The sequence below is a fragment of the Rhinolophus sinicus genome, linkage group LG09 (assembly GCF_036562045.2).
Source record: "Rhinolophus sinicus isolate RSC01 linkage group LG09, ASM3656204v1, whole genome shotgun sequence".
Lineage (NCBI taxonomy): Eukaryota > Metazoa > Chordata > Mammalia > Chiroptera > Rhinolophidae > Rhinolophus > Rhinolophus sinicus.
Window position 1 is genome coordinate 86,370,285 of NC_133758.1, and position 10,099 is coordinate 86,380,383.

The 10,099-nt window shown below is 39.0% G+C and overlaps 1 pseudogene; it reads right to left on the reverse strand.

Moving 5' to 3' along the window:
- Window positions 1–463: 463 nt before the first annotated feature.
- On the reverse strand, window positions 464–856 carry LOC109446459 (10 kDa heat shock protein, mitochondrial; annotated as a pseudogene).
- Window positions 857–10,099: the final 9,243 nt, after the last annotated feature.

The following is a 10,099-nucleotide window of genomic DNA, read 5'->3' on the forward strand; positions in this document are numbered from 1 at the left end:
CGAGATAGAAAACTCAGTGTCACCACAATTCTGAGATGCCCTTTAAGCAGCCTATAGCCTCTCAATTCCTCACCTCATTGATTACCCTGTTCTGTCCTTCTTGTCCTCTGAAATTTTCTGGTACTTGCTGACTTTATTTAAAAATTATCAACTCTCTATTTAAGGACATTAACTTTCCTGAACTAAAAATTTGTTTTAAAATATTTTATCTAGAATTTTTAGGGTCTTTTTCTAAGAAGTGATTTTTTTTTCTTTTTCTTGTCTTTTTTTTTATTTGTATATTTTTATTTGGAAATGTTTGTATCAGTACAGTGGGACTAAATTTTAAGAGACACTGGATGTCATTACTTTGGATATCATTAGTTTATTACAAAAGAGACATGGCAATTATTTACATGATGAGATTTTAGAACTTCAGTGCAATGGGCAGCTTCACATGATGCCCTGTCGGTAGTGATTTATTTCAGTCTACATACTTTCCAAGAATGTCACCATCTCTAAATAAGAAATAATCCTTGTCATCTATAACTACTTTGGTGCCTCCATGTTCTGGAAGAAGAACTTTATCTCTAACTTTCATGCTAACTGATTGAATCTCTCTGCCCTTTCCTTTAGAAACGGATCCAACAGCTACTACTGTTGCTTGCAATACTTTTCCTTGAGATTTTTCTGGAAGCATAATGCCTCCCTTGGTTACAGTTTCCGCAGCACTCCTTTCAACTAATACTCGGTCAAAGAGGGGGAGAAACTTTCTAAATGCCTGTCCTGCTATGACTCCGGCAGGAACAGCAATTCGTACTCTGGTCTTGCGCTGCGGCGGCAAGGTTTGTCTTTTTTTTTTTAACCATTTTGCCATATTGCTAGAAATCAGAGTCCTTCCACTTTATTGATAAATAGTACATATTTAGTATCATGCAGTATAATTGAAACAGCAGGGGATTGAAAACCTGGAGACAGGAATGCTAACTTTGGCTCTGCTTTTCACTAGCTCTGGGACCCCAGACAATGTGCTTTCCCTTCTGTGCCTCTTTTTTTCCCCATTTAGGACTGAAAAAGATGGACTACATGATCACTAAGTCTTCACTTAAAAGGTGTACTACTTTGATATTGTAGTATATTAGAACAACTGCGGGCCTGGGAATCCAAAGTCCTTATTTTAGATTTGTCTCTGTCACTTTCTAGCCTGCTTTGAGACACTTTGCTTTACTTTCTATGTCTTTGTTTCTTCATTTACAAAATGAATGTGAATAATATGCCTTTATATACACCACATTTTCCTAATGCATTCACCTGCCAATGGACACTTAGGTTGTTTCCATGTCTTGACTATTGTGAATAATGCTACAACAAACATAGGGGTGCAGATAGCTCTTCGAGATACTGATTTCATTTCCTTTGGCTATATACCCTGAAGTGGGATTGCTGAATCATTTGGTAGTAATATTTTTAATTTTTTAAGGAACTTCCATACTATTTGCTATAATGGTGTAGAAATTTCATTCCTATCAAGAGTGTATATGTGTTCCCTCTCTCCACATCCTCACCAATACTTATCTCTTGTCTTTTTTATAATAGCCATTTGTGATAATATGAATGAACATGGAGGACGTTATGTAAGTGAAATAAACCAAACACAGGAAGACATATACTATATAATGTTCCTTATATAGAATAAAAAAAAGTTGAAGTCATACAGAACCAGAGAGTAGAACAGTGGTTACAGCAGGTGGGAGAAATGGGGAGATGGTAGGATAAACAAAAGGGCACAAACTTTTGTCATAAGATGAATAATTTCTGGGGATCTAATTACAGCATGGTGATTACAGTTAATAATACTGTATTGCATACATGAAATTTGTTAAGAATAGACAGACCTTCAGTGTTCTTACACCACAAGAAGTAGCTACGTGAGGTGATGGATGTGTTATTTGACTCATTTGTGGTATTCATTCCACAATGTATATCTACATAAAGTCATGTTATACACTATAAAAAATTCACAATGTACAACCTAAACATACACAATTTTTATTTGTCCATCGTATCTCAATAAAGCTGGAAAAAATAAATTAAAATAAATTAAAAAAATTAAAGTGCTAATAGTTACCTCACAGAGTTGTTGTGAAAAACAAATTAACTATTATTTATAAAAGTGCTTGGCATATAAAATGTGAATAATAAGCATTAGGAGGATGCAAGTATACAGAATTAAAGGATCTCTACGTTCCTTTAGTGTTCCAAAAATCTATTACGTCGATGAAAATCAGGTCTTAAAAAAAAAAAAAAGTTTTTGCTGCAATTCTAACATGAAGTCTGTAGAGGTCTCCATTGCCAAACAAATCACCATATGTTTTATTGTTGATTGTTGAAGTTCAGAAACTGAATCTTCATCTTTTGTCAAATTCAACATTCTCCGAAAAGATTTTCTTTTTTGCACTTTTGAGGCTACGTCATTTAATTTTCTGGCCATGTCAACCTTTTCTCATTCAGCTTATTGAAGAACAATCTTCTTCTAAGGCTCTTTAGCAACTTTGGACTGGGAATTGATGTAATACTATCTGTAACCAAATTATGATTTTTAAAAAAGAATTTCTCTCTCACTCCCTCTGTTTCAAAAACCATTAACTCCAGATATTACCCTCTATTTTTTTCAAGACTCAGGTTATCCATCAAAATAAACAGCCACAAAAAAAATAAATAAATAATAAAAAAAATGGAGGTGGGTGGTGGAAGGAAAAACCAAAACAATGTTTTTCTTAACCACTGTTACCCACAGTAAGCTGTATGTTACAAGCAGTACCTGAAGCAGTACTCACATGTATTTCACTAAAACACTGTTTTACAAAACGATAGTTAACTGTATGAAAGGAGATGTACTTTTCTATATCCTATCCTATCCTATCCTATCCTGTCCTATCCTATTCTTTTAGTAGTGCTTTTGACACACTAGTTTATTCCATGAACCACTAAGGAATACCAGCAGTGGTTTGAAAAACACTGCCTGAAGGGGATGCAAAAGCCAAAAAAAAAAAAAATGTAGTTTGGTCCAGTGTGCAATATGTACTGCCTGACCTTGAAACACTTTGTGAAGTGACAGGTGGAAGTGGCAAACAATATGCACAATGTGATTCCATTTCTACGAAGATTTTGAGTATACGTATATACTTATTTATTTAAAGAGGTTGGGGAGGATGCTGTGCTGAATTGTGCCTTCTTTTCTGACTCAGGTTAGCCTTGGCCATAAGGGAACTTGTGTAAGGTTTGGAAGGCAGAAGCAAAATAGCATCCATTACTCTCAGAATGTCACCGTGGTCAAATATGGTAATGGAGGTGGGCCAAAGCTCCCTGTTTATCTGGTCTTCCCAATCTCTGGCTCTGATGTCCAGTAGCATCCCTGAGCCAATCAGAAGATGCTTGGCTGTAGATCCACAGAGAGGAAGTCATGCAAAGGGAATAGCATCCCAGAGGCCCCTCTATGAGCTTCTGTTCCAGAGCTGATTGGACATGTCTGGCTGCTCAGGTTTCCCTATAAGCTCCAGGACTCGGCTTTCCCTTGCTACTGTTCCTGGCATACTGATCTCTGACTCTCCTTCTGGACTTTCACTTCCCCACCTCCAGCATTTTTGTGAGGTCTAATTCCTATAATAAATGTCTTCTTTCCATAATTTTCATCCTGACTGAACCTTAAATGATACAGATAAATATAAATCAGTTCACAGTAGCTATGTCTGAAAAGAGGAATAAAAGTGATAGGAAATATCAAAGAGGATGTATACTTTTCTTTGCAGATGTTTAAATCATGTAAGGTTTACAAGAGAATGTATTCATAGATTATTTACATGATCAAAAGAAAGATGGAGAGAAAAGGAAACGGATGCTTTGAAGCTACCAAAGCACCCTCAGACACAGAAAAGTGCAAAGTAGAAAATAAAATCACCATTTTCCAAACATTCTAGAGTGAATGTAAGTGACATTTATATTCAGATAAGTGACTATAAAAATAGTAATAAAAAAGACAACTGTTCTAGAATTTTCTTTTTTTAAATTAGTTTCAGATGTACAAAACAGCATAGTAATTAGACATTTATATTACCGCACAAAGTGATAACCCCATCTAACTCTTCTAGAATTTTCAAAAATTCAGTATCATGGGGGATAAAGTGGAAACACTGAGTAAGACCAGTGCTTCTCAGTCCTTAAGTTTCATTCAAATGACCTGGGAAGCTGGTTCAAAAATTGCTTTTGATTCAGTAAGTCTGGGCAGGGCCTGCTATTCTGCATTTCAAGCCCATTTACAAGTGATGTTAATAAAACCGGTTCATGGATCATGCTTTGAGTAACAAAGTTCAAGGAAACTAAAAAGACATAAAATCCAACGCTACCTGTGAACTTAGGTTGGATATTGTTTCGGGGCGGGGGGGGGGGACGGTGAAACAATGAAAGTTATTTGAAGGACAATTAAGAAAATGAGAGAATGGACTGGGTATTAAAAGATATTATAAAATTTATGTTAATTTTTAGGTGGGACAGTGTTATTTTGGTTATATGGAAGAATGTTCTTTGTAGGAAAGGCATCCTGAAGTATTTAGGGTAATGTATGTAATGGGTTCAACTTTCTATGATTCTAAATTTCTCTTGCTGTCAGTGATTTATAATTTAGTGACTCTTTTTCCAGGGAAATATAGTTAGGTGAAGAAACAGAGGCAGAGAATGGTGAATAAATGGCCCCAAATTACCACAGTGAAGGTGAGATGTGATGTGCTAATTTTGAAATGACCATATTGAACTTTACCTGAGCCTCGTGCTCCTGGAAAACAGCAGTGGTTATTTCTTTATCATTTTCTGGAAAAAAAAAAGCTTACTGCACTTAACCACCCTGTCCCATATGATTTAAATAAGACTCGTAGATGATTCCCTTGTTTACTTAGGACAAAGCCAGATACAGACCCTCCAAATTCCCATTCTCTGTCATAAATGATTAGGTGAATGTTTTATCCCACCTGACCAATTTGAACAAAATGCCCACTCAATTAACTCAACCAAACTTGAGTTGGGCTTCTCTCCTTCCCCTAAGGCCCTGAACTTGGGCCCCTGAGGTTAAGCAAGCCTGGGAATGTGGAACAATTCCTCCTTAACAGCATTTCCTGCTCAACTGTCTGATGGTGCCCCCTTCTCATCCTACTCCCCACTTCTGGTTCTTTCTAGCCTTGTTCACTCCTCCCCGTAAAATAAGTCCGTTGTGCCTTACCCAAGTTGGGGTGCTTATCGGTCTTACAATCCGGAGTTTTGTTCTCCCTATTTGCAGTCTCCCTCTCCTTACTGCAGTAGTTTCTTTGAATAAAGTTTCTGCTTCCTTAAGTCCACATTTGTTTTTTATTTGACAGAAGTGTAAAGGGGGACAGAAATGCTGCTGTGCCTAAATGCTGCTGGATCAGAGGTAATCTTGAAGGCAGGGAGCAGGAGTGCCAGAAGCCAAGTGCTGCCAGGGACAGGGGCCCTGGATCACTACTGAGGCCACTGCTCTGTGACTCTACAGAATAACCTCAAAAAGTATGTCGTGTGTGGCGTGATTGGATTTCATGTGGAAGGTGGTAAAGGGGCTGATTTGCAGTAAACTGGGCATCTGGCTAAAAGAACCAGTCCCATGGAGGGAGCTATTGTAGGGGAGCATGTGTCTCTTTGGCATGAGGATTAATTTAGGCTGATTATTTTTAAGAAACAGAAGACTCGAGAAGTTTTCCTTGTTAGCACCCCCTTAAATGCCTAAAAGAATTTAGATAAAGGGCCTGTTTCCCCCATTAGAGCTATCACCAGAGATACACAAAGAATATGGGCTGCAAAGAATATGGGCTAGGTGTGTTTGGGGACACTCAGCAGGGCCTAGAGGTCAGAGTCTGCTCTGTGTCCCATTGTCTCTGCAGAGCCCAGCAAGCATTTGTTTACCAAACATTTGCTTTTCCTTCTTCATATGAATCTCCTTCCTCTCCTTTGAAGCTCCAAACCTCTACCCTCTTCCCCTTAGCTCAAGCTGGCATGTAAGCCTCAACTGCCCAATTTGTCCTCGCCCCCCCCCCATATTTTTATGGAACACTCCCATGTATGAAGTTAAATTGGATTTTCTCTTGTTCTTTCTCCCCAATACTATGAACAATACTAATAGCTACTAATTATTAAACTTCTAGAGAGTACCAGGAGCTGAACAATGAACTTTCCATACTTTGTTTCAAATCCATACAACTCTGAAAAATGGGCCTTATTCTTTTTCATATCCTATACCTGTAGGAACCATGTCTCTGAGGCTTTTAAATACCTTTGCTGAAAGACACACCCAGAGAGTGGGAAGTGCATTTCCTCCGTGTCCTATATGAAAATGCCTTTGTTTGCAGTGTTTCCATCAGAGCTTATGCAAACTTCCTGGTCTAGCAATTTTGATGGGAAATCCATGATCACCTACTTTAAGCCATGCCCCAAGTGTAGTGCTCTTTGTCTCTTCAGCAAAGGTAAATAAATAAACGAATTCTCAGTTTGTCCTGCAGATGTCACCCTCACCACAAGGGAGGTCTTTGGAGCTCTCAGAACTCACCTCTCAGGATTGTGATTCACTGGAAATTCTCCAAGAAGAAAAAAGACTGATCACGCAGCCTAGATTTCAGGATCATGACGGTCCCATGGATTTAGAGTTCCCCAGCGCCAGTGAATTCGTTAGGATGCTTCCTTTCTTTCATATTTTCATTTTTCAGGCATTTCCTGTATTTTTGAGTAGATAATACATTTACATAGTTCTTAAATTGAAAAGCATAAAAACGTACAGTGAAAAATCTCTTTTCCTCCACTGTTACCCATCTGCCAAGTTTTTATGCCCTGTAGAAAAACTATTACTAGCTTCCTGTGTATCTTCCCTTCCCCCCCCCCCAGTTTTATACATATGCAAGCAAATATAAGTATATATTACTTGGCCATATTATTGCACACATACATTACACAAGCTGTTCTGCAATTTCTCCAAATTAATATATCTTATGTCTTCTTCATTTTTAAATAACTACATACTATTCAATTTTATAGCCATATTAGAATTCATTTAATTAATTCTCTACCTTTCAGATTGGCCATTTAATCATAATACGACTACTACTATTAGTAATAACAGTAGCATGCACTTACTCCTAGGTCTGGCACTGCACATTACTTATATTAACCCACCTAAGCCAAACCAGAGCCTATAAAGTATCTCTTTTTATTATTACCATTTTATAAATGAAGAAACAGAAACAAGGTAAGGACTGATGATTGGCCCAAGATTGCCTGGCCAGTAAGTGGAGAATCCAGGATGGAGAAGACAAAGGGGGTTCATAATACTTTGGGGTTGGTGCCCAGTGACTCTTCAGATGAGGGCGGGGCTGAGAAGGGGAAGCAGTGGAGTACCACCCACCACTACAAAGGTGAGAACAATCTACCTTACAAAGATGATGTGCATGCAGGTTGGGGAGTTCCAACTCTCAAGACCCAGCCCACGGTCTGAACACAGATGTACTTGTTTGTGTCAAAGAAGAGGGACAAGTAAGAACCTCTCCTTTGGGATTCAAAGTAGCATCCTGGGATTCAAAGTAGAAGAACAGGAAGCAAAATGCCTCAGAGGGCCCAGGGACATCTGCCCGACCTCACCATGCATCCATGAAAAGATATGGATGACGGTGGAAAGTACATGCCAGGAACCAGGAGCGACTCTCATTCAGGAGACCACCTTCATATCATTTGTCCTATCTTTTACTCCACGCCACGGCCTAACCAGTGTCATGATTTGGCTCAGGTTTCTCCTTAGCCATGTTCCACTCTCAACCTTAATTATGCTGGTATCCATTTTGATGGCTGTCTTAGTCTGTCTGTGCTACTATAACAAAAATACCATAGACTGGGTGGTTTAAATGACAGAAATTTATTTCTCACAGTTCTGGAGGCTGGGAAGTCCAAGAACAATGGTGTCTGGTGAGAGCCACCTTCCTTGTTCACAGACAGCTTTCTTCTCTCCATGTCCTCTCGTGATGGAAGGAGGGAAACAGCTCTCGGAGGTCTCTATTTATTTATTTTTATCTTTTTGTCTTTAATTTTATATATATATATTTTCCTTTACAGTGACATTCAGTATTATTTATGTTAGTTTCAAGTGTACAGCATAGTGGTTAGACATTTGTACAATTGAAGGAGTGATCCCCCTGACTAGACTGGTACACCCACCTGGCACTACACCCAACCCCTCAACTTCCCTCCCATCTGGCAACCATCAGTTTGTTCTTTGTATCTATGAATTGGTTTCTGTTTCGTTTGTTCATTTATTTGTTCTTTAGATTCCACAGATACGTGAGATCATATGGCATTTTTCTTTTTATGACTCATTTCACTTAACATAATACCTTCTAGGTCCACCCATGTTGTCGCAAATGGTAAGGTTTCATTTTTATGGCCAAGTAATATTCCACTGTATGTATGTACCACATCTTCTTTATCCAATCGTCTGCTGATGGACACTTGAGTTGCTTCCATATCTCGGCTGTTGTAAACAGCACTGCAGTGAACATAGGGGTGCATGTATCTTTTCGAATTAGTGTTTTGGATTTCTTTGGATACATACCCAGAAGTGGAATTGCCTGGGTCATAAAGTAATTGTATTTTTAAGTGTTTGAGGAACCTCTGAGGTCTCTTTTAAAGAGCAGTGATCCCACTCAGGAGTACTCCACACTCATCCCCTAATCCCTTCCCAAAGGCCCCACTTTCTAATACCATCGTTTTGGGGGTTTGAATTTCAACATATGATTTTGGAAGGACACAAACACTCAGTTCATAACAAGGACGCTTCAAGCACCTGAAGCTTTGCCTTCTTGACCCCACTGATCTCGCTTACGCTCCCTGGGTGGGACTGCTGCTAGCACATATGGTGCCTTTGGGTAAATTCGAAAGAATTACAGCTGAATGCATTGTAGATCTGGGTTCCTGAAATAGAAAGCCATTCTTCTCTCTCCTGCTTGGTCTTCATTTTTATGGAGTGAGTATGAGAACAACTTAGACTCTGGCCACCTCTTATATGTACAACCTGGTAGCACCTTGCCTCAGGCTTGCCTCTCACACCTAATCATTTCCTGTCTCAGGGCTTGTTTTTTTTTGTTTTTTTTTTTTTTTTTTTAAATAGATTCTGCATTGTGGAAAGGTGCTGGGAAACTGCTGGACCCTCATGCATGTATAACTCAAAGTGGAGGGCAGTTATCACCCTGTGGGGTAATCTTCGCTAATATGAGATGTAAGTCAGTGGAGAAATGTTTCTTTCTTTCCTAGGCACACATTCTAGGCAGCACACTGTATTCATTTTCTATTGCTGCTGTAACAAACTGCCACAAACTTAGTGACTTAAAATGATACAAATTTGTTGCCTCAAGTTTCATAGGTTACAAGTTCAGGTGGGTTTGATGGGCTTCTCTGCTCTGGGTTTCACAAGACTAAAATCAAGGTTGATTGAGACTCTTCTCTGGATGCTCTGGGGAGAATCTGATGATAAACTCATTCAGGTTTTTGGAAGAATGCAGTTCCCTCTGGTTGCAGGGCCGAGGCTCCCATTTCCTTGCTGGTTGTCAGCTGGAGGATGCCCTTGGCTTTAATGGTATATGGGCCCCAACATCTCAGAGACGGTAACAGCACGTTGAACTCTCCTTACACTTGGAATCTCTCTGACTTCCCCTTTTGTCCCATATCTTACATCTTCTCTCCTAACTCTTGCCAGGGAAAGTTCTCTGCTTCTAAGGGCATGTGTGATTAGATTGGCTCCATTCAGATAATCCAAAATAATCTCCCTATTTTAATATCAATTTATTAGTAACCTTAATTACAGCTGCAACGTTCTTTCACAGTAGTACCAAACATCGTATTTGGTTTGAATAACCAGAGGCTTGGGGTCTTGGGGAAGGTCTTCAGAATTCTGACTATCACGTAATCAGTCACCCACAGAGATGGCCAATGTGACAACCCATCTTTGTATTAGTATCCTTACCTGCTTTGCTCTCACTTTTGCTTCCTGGATCACACTCCCCAATAAAGTATAGCATTTAAGTTT